This window comes from Penaeus monodon, chromosome 22, assembly GCF_015228065.2.
Source record: "Penaeus monodon isolate SGIC_2016 chromosome 22, NSTDA_Pmon_1, whole genome shotgun sequence".
NCBI classification, from domain to species: Eukaryota; Metazoa; Arthropoda; class Malacostraca; order Decapoda; family Penaeidae; genus Penaeus; species Penaeus monodon.
Genome location: NC_051407.1, coordinates 23,582,980 through 23,583,662, shown reverse-complemented (window position 1 = coordinate 23,583,662; position 683 = coordinate 23,582,980). Strand labels below are relative to the sequence as shown.

The 683-nt window shown below is 31.3% G+C and overlaps 1 pseudogene; it reads right to left on the bottom strand.

Moving 5' to 3' along the window:
• The window catches only part of LOC119587370, a 33,850-nt pseudogene that overhangs the window by 10,635 nt on the left and 22,532 nt on the right, over positions 1 to 683 (bottom strand).

Below are 683 nucleotides of genomic sequence, written 5' to 3'. Positions count from 1 at the left end.
GATTAAAGGGAATTATTTTTATTTTACTTTTGTTCTGTAAACTATTACCTAGCATCTTATCAATTGTTTTCTTTCCCTAGTAACAGATGGGTTTTTTAAGCCTAATCCTATAAAACAATAAAAAAATATTTTCTGTGAATATATCTGCTCATTAAGTTTTTTCATTTCCTAGTAATTTTATCTTTTTGTTACAAAAAAACAGGCATAAAAAAAACCCAAAATTTTTTTCCCCTTTCCCAGATTTAAAACTATAATCTTGAAAGTGAAAAATGCATCACATTCCCAAACCAATAAACTAAATTTTACTGTCAGGAGAGGAATCAAGGGGCATTACTTATCAACTTTCCAAAATCTTTCATACCTAATTTTGGGGGGCAAGTCATTGCTACATCGGCACAATCGATTATCCTCCTTGGCCCCATATTCTCAAAAACTACCCTCAATAAATATCCATGAGTACAGCAGACATTTCATCTAATTTCTTAACCTTTGTTTGGGATTAGGGCGTTGGTTCTCCTTATCTTCTCGATATCTCTGCAAAAAAATCTGACTCAATGGGCTTCCACTTCATCCATTAAGGCTCTGACTTTTTTTTCTTCCCTTTGAGAAATACAGAAAATTTAGATTATTAGAAAATACAAATTTTTGTTACCCTTTTAAAAGCAGTCTGAGAAAAACTTAAT